The sequence below is a fragment of the Rattus norvegicus genome, chromosome 14, assembly GCF_036323735.1.
Source record: "Rattus norvegicus strain BN/NHsdMcwi chromosome 14, GRCr8, whole genome shotgun sequence".
NCBI lineage: Eukaryota > Metazoa > Chordata > Mammalia > Rodentia > Muridae > Rattus > Rattus norvegicus.
The window spans coordinates 38310576-38324005 of record NC_086032.1 but is presented as its reverse complement, the minus strand read 5'-3'; the positions used below and the strand labels follow the sequence as shown (position 1 = coordinate 38324005).

General features: G+C 36.2%; 1 non-coding gene across 1 annotated transcript; it reads right to left on the bottom strand.

Annotated features, from left to right (window-relative positions):
- Positions 1–13137: 13137 nt before the first annotated feature.
- Positions 13138–13198, bottom strand: LOC120096772 (U7 small nuclear RNA). The gene has a single exon (XR_005493612.1). It is a non-coding gene; the product is annotated as a U7 small nuclear RNA (small nuclear RNA).
- Positions 13199–13430: the final 232 nt, after the last annotated feature.

Genomic DNA, 13430 nt, shown 5'->3' with positions numbered 1-13430 from the left:
AAATTAATTTCATTTATATGTTTTTACTTTTACAAACTTGCTAAAAAAAGTCAGGGAAAATTGAGACGCTATCTTTCATTGTCGTTATATTGAAAAAAGTGACAAAATGGAAGTTTGGGAGGTGCATTGTTGAAGAAACATTTTCAGATGGTCCTAAAACAAATAAAAATAAAATAAAATATTCCATGAGGTGCCAAAAGGAATGTATATTCTTCTGTGTTAGGGTGAAATATTCTATAGATATCTACTAGATCCATTTGAGCAATAGCATCTGTTAATTTCATTATTTCTGTGTTTAGTTTCTTTCTGTATAGATGAACTGGCCATTGATGAGAGTAGGGTGCTGACATTTCCCACAATTAATGTGTGGAGTTCAAAGTGTGATTTAATTTTTTTCCATGAATGTGCACGTCCTTGCATTTGGGGCACAGATATTCACAACTGAAACATCAACTTGGTGATTTTTTTGCTTTGGTGAGTATGAAGTGCCCTCACCCACCTCTTGATTACATTTGGTTGAAAGTATTTCTAAGGCATTAGAATAGCTATGCCAGCTTTCTTTATGTGTCTATTTGCTTAAAAAATCTTTTTTCTGGCCCTTTAATCCGAGTTAATGACTATCTTTGATGTTGAAGTATGTTTCTTTATGCAAGAGAATGATGAACCCTGTTGTTGCATTCTTTCTGGTACATTGTGTGTTTTTATTGGGGAATTGGATCTATTAATGTTGAGAGATATTAAAGGCCAATGACTGGTGGTATCTCAGAAATTTGTGAATAGATCAACCTGCAGATCTAGCTATACCACTCCTCGGCACACACCCAAATGTGTGTACCTATACCACGAGAACATTTGTTCAATTATATTAATAGCGACTTTTTCCTTAGTAACCAGAAACTAGAAACAACCTAAATGTCCCTCAACCAAAGAATGGATAACAAAATATGGTGTATTTACAGAAGGGAGTATTACAAGGAAATATTATTCAACCATTAAAAAATGACATCATGAAACTTGCAGGTAAATGACCAGAATGAGGAAAGATCATCCTGAATGAGTAACCTAAAATCAGAAAGACAAACATGGTGTGTATTTACTTATAATTAAATATTAGCTATAAATAACAGGATAATCATGCTGCAAACTACAAACACAAAGAAGGTAAGTAACAAACATCGCATATGGAGACACTTGAATATCACCGAGAAGGGAAATATTTTAGACATCCTGGGTAGATGGATGGAGAGAACTGAATGGGAAACACAGGGATAAGGACAGGAGTGATGAGGTGGGGGAAAGATGGAGGGAGAGAGGACTGAGAGAAAACTGGATGAGAGGTCATCTCTAGGATGAACTAGAAATCTAGGACAATAGAAACTTCCAAGAATCTGTGAGGATGACCCTTGACTAGATTCCTAGCATTGGAGGATATGGAGCTGAACCTGCCATACAATTTACCTGGCAATACTTCAAATGGAGGAAGCCACAAAACCTTAGACCCTTACAAGGTCTACAGGGAAAAATGATTGAGCAGAATTTGAGGGAAAGGCCAACAAATGACTGGACCTGTATTTATTTAGAGATACATTAAACTTCTCATAATTTATTTTTTGAAAAAGCCTCCCTCATGTTATGAGGTATTTCCTAATCTTTGAGGTAATAGATAACTGCCTCAAACATTATTTCCTTTGTGCAAACATTTATTATTATTAGTTATTGATATCGATAATGGTATTCAGAAAAGCTTTATGATTTGATGTTCATGGAATCTGTTCAATGGCTTGGAGGACTTATCATTCTTCTCCTTATCTTCTACTGTGTAAAGGGCCCAGCGGGGAAGTCATCATTTCTAGCATGAAAATGCTTTTTTCATTACTGTTTGGTTCAGAAAGAAATATTGAAAATGTCTGAGGCTGCAGTATCTGACACCATAACTACTGTCCATTGGGACAAGCAGATCTCTCGTGCAGTACCTCTCTGAATATCATTTCCCCAAGAGACTTGATACGACATGCCCATCTGCTTAGGGATCATGATAGAAGCATATTTTAAACTCTTTCTTTCCATTTTCCTATATCTCAATGCAGACATTCCGAAATTTATAAACAAATGTTTTAAAATACCCCCCAGGGCACTTAAATCAAGAGAGCAATGGATTTAGAATGGAAGACCTAGTTTCTATTCTAGGCTGGGCCACTAATGACTTCTGTGACTTTGGGAGAACCACTTATGCCTGAAAGAGAACCAAAGACTTTACAACTGTTTCAAATGTAATTGCCTAAAATATTTCATCACGTCACAAATTAAAATGCTATTTATTACTCTTCTACACTCTTCTTGATGTCACTTATACACAACAGTCATTTATGAATACATTTAACATTCATTTGTGGGTCCACTTTTAATGTAGATTGACATATAAGGGTAAAAGTCCTGTATGACTACTGCATCTCTGGTTTTCTTGCACTTGAGGTAGGAGAAATCAATATTAATCAGATCGTTTACACTCTTACTCTATACAAATACGTATGGCTAAGCTTGTGACAAGTGCGGCAAAGGCAGAACATTAAATGGTATGCAAATGACGGACTTCTAGGAATTAAGAAAGTATAAACACATGTATAACAGTCCTATTTATTTTCAATTTAGAATATTATACATAGAGTATGTAATGAACTGAATGACAGAGTCATACGCATTAGTGTTTATTCAAATAGGTGTCTTACTAAGCACTAGGAATTGTATTGCACATGCGGTTTTGCAGTGGTAAATATAACTGAAGGTGGTTCTGTGTACAATATTCCTAGCCTGTGAAAAGATAAGAGAATGTAACTCTTATCCAAATAATAAAAATTTTAAATCTGTCCAAATACTGTTATCCAAAGTTAGCCAAGGGAACTGAATTTCAGAGGATGACAAGCTCCTCCTTAGAGAAAAGGAACAGAGAACTGTTTATTTTCATCAGAACACAGCACATTTGGGAGAAACTCTGAAAATTATCTGTGAAAATGTCATAAATCATGCAAATGTTTAAAGTTTCTATGCAAAGGATAAAAGGATTCTTCTTCTACATCTAGTGAGAGCACAGAAAATATTATTTTACCTAGTAACCTGATCTTATAAAAAACAGAAGTTACTTTAGAGTGGGTCAGGGAGCTTCCTTCCTTTTAAACATTTCCTTCTTATGACTAAAGATGTTGAACATTTCTTTAGGTGTTTCTCAGCCATTCGGCATTCCTCAGCTGTGAATTCTTTGTTTAGCTCTGAGCCCCATTTTTTAATAGGGTTATTTGTTTCCCTGCGGTCTAACTTCTTGAGTTCTTTGTATATTTTGGATATAAGGCCTCTATCTGTTGTAGGATTGGTAAAGATCTTTTCCCAATCTGTTGGTTGCCGTTCTGTCCTAACCACAGTGTCCTTTGCCTTACAGAAGCTTTGCAGTTTTATGAGATCCCATTTGTCGATTCTTGATCTTAGAGCGTAAGCCATTGGTGTTTTGTTCAGGAAATTTTATCCAGTGCCCATGTGTTCCAGATGCTTCCCTAGTTTTTCTTCTATTAGTTTGATTGTGTCTGGTTTGATGTGGAGGTCCTTGATCCACTTGGACTTAAGCTTTGTACAGGGTGATAAGCATGGATCGATCTGCATTCTTCTACATGTTGACCTCCAGTTGAACCAGCACCATTTGCTGAAAATGCTATCTTTTTTCCATTGGATGGTTTTGGCTCCTTTGTCAAAAATCAAGTGACCATAGGTATGTGGGTTCATTTCTGGGTCTTCAATTCTATTCCATTGGTCTATCTGTCTGTCTCTGTACCAATACCATGCAGTTTTTATCACTATTGCTCTGTAATACTGCTTGAGTTCAGGGATAGTGATTCCCCCTGAAGTCCTTTTATTGTTGAGGATAGCTTTAGCTATCCTGGGTTTTTTGTTATTCCAGATGAATTGTATTTAGTCATAAGGGAAATGCAAATCAAAACAACCCTGAGATTTCACCTCACACCAGTGAGAATGGCTAAGATCAAAAACTCAGGGGACAGCAGATGCTGGCGAGGATGCGGAGAAAGAGGAACACTCCTCCATTGTTGGTGGGGTTGCAAACTGGTACAACCATTCTGGAAATCAGTCTGGAGGATCCTCAGAAAATTGGACATTGAACTGCCTGAGGATCCAGCTGTACCTCTCTTGGGCATATACCCAAAAGATGCCCCAACATATAAAAAAGACACGTGCTCCACTATGTTCATTGCAGCCTTATTTATAATAGCCAGAAGCTGGAAAGAACCCAGATGCCCTTCAACAGAGGAATGGATACAGAAAATGTGGTACATCTACACAATGGAATATTACTCAGCTATCAAAAACAACAGCTTTATGAAATTCGTAGGCAAATGGTTGGAACTGGAAAACATCATCCTGAGTGAGCTAACCCAATCACAGAAAGACATACATGGTATGCACTCATTGATAAGTGGCTATTAGCCCAAATGCTTGAATTACCCTAGATGCCTAGAACAAATGAAACTCAAGACGGATGATCAAAACGTGAATGCTTCACTCCTTCTTTAAAAGGGGAACAAGAATACCCTTGGCAGGGAAGAGAGAGGCAAAGATTAAAACAGAGAGAGAAGGAACACCCATTCAGAGCCTGCCCCACATGTGGCCCATACATATATAGCCACCCAATTAGACAATATGGATGAAGCAAAGAAGTGCAGACCGATAGGAGCCGGATGTAGATCGCTCCTGAGAGACACAGCCAGAATACAGCAAATACAGAGGCGAATACCAGCCGCATACCACTGAACTGAGAATAGAACCCCCGTTGAAGGAATCAGAGAAAGAACTGGAAGAGCTTGAAGGGGCTCGAGACCCCATATGTACAGCAATGCCAAGCAACCAGAGCTTCCAGGGACTAAGCCACTAACTAAAGACTATACATGGACTGACCCTGGACTCTGACCTCATAGGTAGCAATGAATATCCTAGTAAGAGCACCAGTGGAAGGGGAAGCCCTGGGTCCTGCTAAGACTGAACCCCCAGTGAACTAGACTGGTGGGGGGAGGACGGCAATGGGGGGAGGGTTGGGAGGGGAACACCCATAAGGAAGGGGAGGGGGGAGGGGGATGTTTGCCCGGATACCGGGAAAGGGAATAACACTCGAAATGTATATAAGAAATACTCAAGTTAATAAAAAAAAAAAAAAAACATTTCCTTCTTCAGGTACAGATCACACCAATCTCAATGCTGATAGAAGAAAATAAAGCCTATTATATCTGAAAAAAAAAACACCAAATGTTTGTTTTACCTTGTCATTCCATTATGATAGTATTTTTAAGTGGGACCTTAAGAAAGTTGTTCAGTTACAAAAATAGTGGCCTCAACTTATAATAACAATACTTTTGAAAAGAGACTGGGAATTCCTTCTCCCCTTCCAACAATTGAGCATCCGTAAGACAACCATCTTTGAATCTGTATGCTAGTCCTTAGCAGACGTTAGATCTCTCTGCTCTTTGATTTTAGACTTTATATCAACCAATAATGCATGAAATACTTGCAGAGCCAACCAAAGCATACTGACTCACTAGAGCAGTCTTAATGAACTGATAGAGTAGATTGTGAGAAAAGACGGAACCAGTCCTTCCACTGAGCCACGAAATTCTGTGAATTATTCTTTTATTCCTTCTAGTGTTTGGAGTCAAGCATTGGAATACCCATAAAGACACCTGGTAATGATATAGTTATCCTCCATCACACTGCTCAGAACTTGTACCCGGGTGCATGTAAGAGACAAAATAATACTCAGTGTCAACCACAATGCCACACATTATGTTTCTGGGGAACTTAGCCAACTGACCTGTATGCGAGGATAGAGTCTACATTCTCAAATCCTCCAACTTCACTCTAAAACTATTTTTAAAAACTCCTGGGTTTTTATCTGCCTTTTCTGTGCTTCATAAAAGGATAATTGGAAGGAATTTCCCTAGAAGTAGTTTAGGCCTGCCCTGATTTGGAGAGGAACAAGATTATGTTACATTGTGACCATGTCATCTACTTCATACAAATATCTTAAGGATGGGCAGTTCACAGACCCAAGTGTTGCTTCATGCTCTTTTTTAGTTAATCCATGTCTGGTAATTTTTTGAGTAATCTGTGCATTGTTCTGGTAAATAAAGGTGTATTTATTTGGCTAGAACTCAGAACAAATTATTTCTTCCCAGAAAATAAGAACCAAGAGGAAACCTTACCCAGGAATACCTTTCTGAGTCACCTAGAAATGTTTGTTATAATTGAATACAACTGTGTATTTTTTTCCTGTACATTTTGGGTACAGACTAAGTATAGAGCACTGTGATGGTACTGTAGGGATGTACTGGCTGGTTTTGTGTGTCAACATAACACAAATTGGAATTATCACAGAGAAAGGAGCCTCGTGAGAAAGGAAATGCCTCCATGAGATCCAGCTGTAAGGCATTTTCTCAACTAGTGATCAAGCAGGGAGGGCCCAGCCCATTGTGGGTGGTGCCATCCCTGGGCTGGTATAGTCCTGAGTTCTATAAGAAAGCAAACTGTGCAAGCCAGGGGAAGCAAGCCAGCAAGTAACATCCCTCCAGGGCCTCTGCATCAGCTCCTGCTTCTTGACCTGCTTGAGTTCCAGTCCTGACTTCCTTTGGTGATGAACAACAATGTGGAAGTGTAAGTGAATAAACCCTTTCCTCCCCAACTTGTTTCTTGGTCATGATGTTTGTGCAGGAATAGAAACCCTGACTAAGACAAGGGGATTCAGCAGTGTCACTGTGTTCTGGACTTCTGAGAAGCTGTCGTGAGAAAGTGAAGAAAGAAAAGACACACTGACATATGTGCAATAAAATTTATCAGGTGTGGTTCAGAAACTTTTCTAAATGTATTTATTATAATGCAACTTAGAGTGAGAGGGATGGAGAGAGAGAGAGAGAGAGAGAGAGAGAGAGAGAGAGAGAGAGAGAGAGAGAGAGTCTTAATAGATGGTCTGATAGAGGAGACTAGTGTTAAACTTTGAACATCACGGTGGAAGAAAAGTTCATAGTCTTTGCACACAGTAATGAATAATTGATAAACACTCAGAATCAGACTCTGAAAAGAAATTTTTTCATCCCTCTTATGTCTGACTCATATAAATACCATGGCTCCAAGACTTTGTAGTCCTTGGCATGTTATGCCCCTTTCAATGACACACAGGACACCACTCACTCATGGCCTCTTCTGTTTCCTATAGAGGTTTTTCTGTGGGGAAGAAACTTCTAAGCAGAGGGAAGAGAGACATGTGGGTAAATCACATAGGGAACTAAGATCTGAATGGCTAGAATGAGCATTAGAGTAGATACATACACTAGGAAATTAACTGTGACAAAGGACTGATATTTATGAAAACATGACTTACAGACTCTAAACTTGATGCTTGAGTTCTAGTCAGATAAAGATTTTTTAAAAATATGTTGGTAATTACACAAAATGGACTTTTATAAAATGTAAATTAGAGCCTTTCAATATATTACTGGTAAAAAGGAGACATGGGAATGATCTGTCACTTATCGGACAATACCTTGGAGGCTATGGGAATGGACAGTAATAAGTAGCAAATCAAGAACCCTGGGTAGGGGCAGGAAGGAGTGGGTAAGAAAGACAATGAGGATAGATACAGGATGAAGATCTTCAGAGTAAAGATTTCAAAGCTAAGTAATAGGATTAGAAGACACCATCGATGGGAAGCTAAAGCCAGGAAAAACTGGTGATCTATAGAGTGGGGCCCATTTTGCAAAATGTAATTGTAGGTCAGATGACAGAAAATCTTTTGGAGTCAGTTTACTCACTCCCCCAAGTGGTTCCCAGAGATTGGATTTAGTTAATTCGCATGATATCGCTTGAGAAGCCAGCTCACTGGCCCTATCCATGTGATTACCTAACATACATTTTATGAAAATGATGGTATCGTGTTTTAACACTATATGTCCAGCAAAGTATATAATTAAAATATTCAGTGCAGGTTGCTTTAATTAGCATTAGCATTTTATAAGGTTAAAGTGAAATCGGTCATAATATTTGGAGACCCTCAAAGGTTTAGCCTTTTTGCCTTTCTCTTCTGCAATTCCAGCATTTACCTTTCAACAATAGGAACCTTAGGACATTTCATGTAATTTGAATTGTATAATATGTTTTCTGTTGTGATTGGCTTACTTCATGTAGCACTTTTATTTCAAAATTACTTTGTTTCTTGCTATTTGTCTTATTTTTGGTGCATTTATATTCTAAAACATGACTTTCAGACACACTATGCATCTAATTGTACATTATTTTTCCTAATTATTTTTTGAAATATTGTTACACTTATGTTTGGCTGTTATGCTACAGTTTTCTTCTGCTTCTTGTTGTTTCTTGGTTTACATTTTGGAAAAGTTTTGACAGTCACCTTCTGCTTTCTATTAGTAGAGGTGAAGAGGATGTTGTGTTAAGTGTTCTGTATCTTAAAGTCCTTTTTTTTGTTCTGAGGCATCAGCTATGGTTAGTTACACATACATTGAGATTGAATGCTTTGAATGAGTTCCCAAGGATTTTAGTTCAATTTTAACAGTCTTGCGAGGTTAGACTCCCTTACTAATTAGTACCTTACTTGGCTCTGTTGATGGCACTGAATAGGCAAGGAATGCATCTTTGTGTGCAGTCATATTGCTTTACTTAATTATTTTGAAACATGTAGAAAATGTATATATATATATATATATTTCCTTTCCAATATTTTCCCAAATTGTAATATAGCCATTCAATTTTATCAAACTTATTATAGTTAATGAGCTAGAGACCCTCATAAGAAATGTATTGAATTCTTCAAGTCATTACTCCAAGCTTCATTTGTTTTTGAAACATTGAGCAAGAACATTGCAGATTAGGGTATAATTCTGGTGTACTTTTCAGGTTAAAAAATTATTAGTTATCAAACATGTACTGCTTTCTTTTTTCCTGTTCTAAAGAAATTTTGCATCTAAAAGAACTTTTAATTAAGTCAGATCAAGAGGGTATCTCTGATCATTATATATATATATATATATATATATATATATATATATATATATATATATATATATTTACTAGAACTCCTTTACCATAATGGGAAAGGAATTACTTTGTAGTAGTAATAATTAATCCTAACAAAGAAACAGAGGAACCAAAAGGAAGCTGAGATCAGCAGAAATAATCTTAACCTTGGAAGAACACCAGAATTGATTATCTAATACCAAATTATCCTCCCTGAGTTCACGTATATATAAGTAACATTATACAGATTAAGCAGGTTATATTTAGTAATCCTTTTATGTATACACTCTTGTATACAAACATGTATGTAACAACAATTAATAAAAAAATGAGGCTATGAATTTAAAGGACACCAAGGAGAGCTACATACTAAGCTTTGGAAGGAAAAAAGAAAAGGAGACTTGATGTAATAATAGTATTATCTCAAAAATATAACTAAAACTTTAAAAAGACCATTGCTGTGAATCACTGGTTATCCACATGGGAAACATATCTCTTGAAAGGTACTTAAGATAGCATTGCAAGGGAACAACAGAGAGCTACACATTAACTGAGATCTCTCAAACATCAAGCCACCAACCAGGCAGCAAACACGGGCTGGTATGAGGCCCCCAGCACACATACAGCAGAGGACTGCCTTGTCTGGCCTCAGTGGGAGAGGATGCACTTAATCCTCAAGAGACTTGAGCCCCAAGGATGAAGGAAGCCTGGTGGAGGGGCACCCTCTTGGAGGCAAGGGGGAGAATGAGGAACTGAGGGAGAGGGCACTAGGAAGAGGGGAATAGAAAGGGGGTCATGGCTGGAATAATAAAAATAAATAAATAATAAATAAATAAATAAATAAATAAATAAATAAATAAATAAATTGTAATTTTGCATTAGTTTCAATAAATTTATTTATTTATTATGAAGTTAATTTGTTTTCCTATTGACATATGCTGTATTACATAACTTTACATGTGAAAATTATGCTAATAGAACTCTGAACCTTTGGTGAAATAACACATCTAAAACATTGATAGTATTTCTGATGTATTTTATATGTGAGTTGACAGTACACAGAATGCTATGTTTACAAACACATTTTCTTCCCTTGCTGAATTCAGTTCCAGGTTGAACTTTCGCAGGCACTTGTCTCTGCACTCCTGCTTTAGTAGGGATTTGCATTCTGTTGTGTACTCCTTAGCTACCTCTGTCTGCATTCACTTCACATTATGCAAATGGAAATGCTTCTTAAAAGGCTTTAACCAATCTTTGCTCAGAAAATTGCTTGCCTCAAATGTTACAGTGGTATCTTTAGCACCTGTGGTTACATGGAAATAGTTTTTAACGGCTTCTGGCTTCTTCAATGTATTTCCACCCAGAATCACAAGTTTCCTGTGCACTTCTCTACACAACACACTCATTATCTTTTCAACTGTCTTGAACAATTCTTTCCAAATATAAAAAAAAAAAAACTTACATTGACTTTAACATTATAAAAATAATTCTATTTCCATATGGAAAATACAGAATCAGCTGAGTCTCAACCAGATTCACAGGAACTTTTATACACTACTTGAGATTTTCAATTACCATTTCTTCTTAAGATCTATCAATAAATGCTATTCAAATTTATTATGTACTCAAAATGACATACCATTCAGTTGTTTATTGTAAATCTATGTTAATAGTCTGTGAGTAATAAACTGATATAGAAAAGGCATATTGAAACATTGCTTTTATTCAGATTTATTTATTAAATAAAAGCTTAATAATCCTGTACCATTTTTAAATGTTCTCCTGAAAATACAAGTACATTTATGGGTATATGGACATATACATACCATAGAATTTTTACAATCTTGCTAAATACAAAATCATTTTTTAGTTCATCTGAATATGAACAATGTGTATTACTGTACTTAAATAGTCCTTTCACATATGTTGGGAAGATTCCAAAGTATCACCATGCCTTCTAGCACAAGGAGACAAATGTGTAAGAAGTGTTCTGTGTTCCTAACATGCATGGAATTACATAGAGATGGCATGTACTATACTAGATTAGTAAAGCTATCACTACTGGGGCAGGGGGCAGGCTCTACATGTAACTTTTACATATAAATGAGTTACTCTTTCCTAAATTAAAACTTATGCCAGTAAGTTAATAGAATTTATAACTAGTATAATATAATAATTTAGAATTTTGTTCAAGGCTCACCCATAATCCAAATCAAGAGTACAAGTCTCTAAGCACCTTAAAATAAAAAATAACCAATAAATCCAAGTCTTTTAATTATATACTTCAGTTCATTTATTTTGTAACTTGGTTCATAATAAAAGCTGACCTATGACAGTTTTAAAGCTGTTATCAGGTATTTACCTGTTTCTAAGAGCATTTGCTTGGCAACTTAAAATAATCAAATAACTAAATAAAACTGCTGTACAATGCAGATTACACTGTTAGTTGAGCACCCATACATAGGGGATTTTAATTCCATTTCTAAATTTAGTTCTCTACCGTTCTCCCTCACCATGAAATAGCAGAGGTTTTATAAACGCCCATACTTACATGGCTTGGTGAGTTCTTCATCTTGTATTAAAAACACTTTTATTAAAAGTGTTTCTGAGATTAGTTTGTCAACCTTTTGACAACCACACGGTATTCAGCTACATATAGGATGCAGAATTTTTATTCAAGTCGTTCTTTTAGCAAAAGCCAGTGGTGCTCAAATATAATCTAATAGAAGAAGCATGCTTCACCCCATCATTGGTAACATGGAGAACAGCTTTTCAGCAAACTCTAACTGCACACTGGCCTTGTCAACCCTAATCACATTGATACTTACCTTCTACTTCAGTGATATTACAAGTCATTAGCTTAGGTCAAATCAATTATAAATCCTGACAGCAAGCCGACTCTTGGTTTACAGTTAATAATAACTATAGTAAGAGAATCCTTCTTTAGTTGTATAAATTCAATTGAGAGGCTATTTGGGGACTCGAATAATTTTTATTTTCATGTAAAAACCAGGTATCTATGATTAATGACATATTAAATTATGTGCATTATTAATTTTTACATGTAATTTATACCTGTGAATTTATATACAAGTATATATGGCGTGTATGTGAATGTCAGAGAACAACTAATGGAAGTTGGTTATTTCTCCCTTAATGTGGTTTAAGTATTGAACACAAGTGGTTATGTTTGAAAGCAAGTATCATTACCCACTCAGTCATCTCATGGTCCTGTTTCTCATAATTGTCTTTATAAGACATACTTTTTTTCCCTCTTTTTCAGAGCTGGGGACCGAACCCAGGGCCTTGTGCTTGCTAGGCAAGTGCTCTACCACTGAGCTAAACCCAATAAGACATACTTTTAATAAAGTTAGTTGTCATATTTCATTAACAGGCAAAAAAAGAATCATATAGAACATTAAGGAATCAATGCTGTCATTTTTAATCACTAGATAATTTCAAAGTGATGTACATAAGTGTTTAGAATTAAATATGTGATTTCAAATAGTATCATAATTTAGGTTAATAAATTAATATGAATAATAGTCACTTCTGTAAAACAAATTTATGAAATTACATTTAGTTGCTGTGATGATTGGTTTTAATTGTTAACTTGACACTATCTAGAATCACGTAGAATCATGTCTATGGGGGAGTGTCTTCAGTTAGTGTATGAGGAAAACACAATCTACTACAGGTGGCATTGTCCCTCTTTAGGCTATGTTAAATTGCTTAAGTAAAAGAAATTTAGCAGAGCACCCACGAACAAATAAATGAGCATGTATACATTCACTTCTCCACTCTATATTGTAGATGCTATATTAGTTATAAGCCAGTACTAGTCTTGGCTTAGAGAGGGGATCCTGAGGAAGGTGTGTTTAGGACTGGTGGAAGAAACAATTTAAAGTCAATGATAGGGTGAGAGCTGGTAGCTTTGTAGTCTGCTCAAGATAGCTCTCTAGATAGTTCTGTAGATAGCTCTTGGCTCTCTCTCCTGCTCCAGATAGTTCACTGCTCAAGACAGCTTTCTCAGCTTAAGTTAGCTCTCTCGGCTTGATATAGCTCTTGAGTTTTCCAACCAAAGTCAGAAAACCTGTTAGAAAAAATTAAAATAGCTGTAATAGTTATCTAGGATAGCTTGTGGGCTTGTGGGTTTTCCAACAAATGTCAGAAAACCTGTTTAAAAAAATATTCTCAACCAACAGATTAGGAAAAGATCTTTACCAATCCTACAACTGATAGAGGGCTTTTATCCAAAATATACAAAGAAATCAAGAAGTTAGACCACAGGGAGACAAATAACCCTATTAAAAATGGGGTTCAGAGCTAAACAAAGAATTCACAGCTGAGGAAAGCCG